Genomic DNA, 844 nt, shown 5'->3' with positions numbered 1-844 from the left:
CTTGGGTATTAGCAGTTGATTTTTTGCCTTTTGCTTTGTTTCAGCACAGTATTAATATTGAATTCCTCACCTGTATCTGAAAGACATTCAAATATAACTTATCGTATGTTATCTACAGAAATATAGGTGATTCTTGTGTAGTAGGAATAAGAGCTTATGGTAGGAGTAGGATCTTCTGCGTGGTCTTTAGGTTGTTGAGTTTAAAACATACTTTATTAATTTGTTCAGTGACATTTAAAAAAAAGAAAAAAGAACAATGTCAGGTGTCTCCTTAGCATAACTGATGTAATTTGTCACGGTGACTGCACAATAAAATGTATTACTGCCTCATTTTACTGTTACAAAATCAAAGACATGAAACAAGCATTTTACGTGCTATGTTTTGTAAATCACAGAAGTTATGTTAAGAAGGGGGGTTCCCTCAAACCCTTTATGTTAGATCAGCCTGTCCGTTTCCCAGGAGGGATGAGACCCTTGTGCCTGCCCAGCCTGCCCGCTGCCTGCGCTGTGACAGCCCGCTGTATCGGAGGGGATGTGACCAACCTATTCAGGGACCCCCGCTGACAGCGTCACTCAGTCAAATCCCTTACAACAATGACTCAAACCTCCAGAGACTCGTACAAAATGAACTTCAGCTGGAGATTTGAAATGAAGATTTTTTATTATGCAAAATACGTATTGGTGGCAGAGTAAGTTTTGAAGATTGCTGGTGATAATACACTGATTGCAAAACAAGCTTAGAACGATACACCTAACAACAGCTAGCGTGTGCTAGTCAGAGGCTGAAGTTCTTACCCAGTAGGTGGCCCTACGGGGTAGAAGGCAGGTTCAGCCTGCCAGCTGA

This window comes from Falco biarmicus, chromosome 5 (assembly GCF_023638135.1).
Source record: "Falco biarmicus isolate bFalBia1 chromosome 5, bFalBia1.pri, whole genome shotgun sequence".
Lineage (NCBI taxonomy): Eukaryota > Metazoa > Chordata > Aves > Falconiformes > Falconidae > Falco > Falco biarmicus.
The sequence above is the reverse complement of the archived record's forward strand: the minus strand, read 5'-3'. Positions refer to the sequence as shown.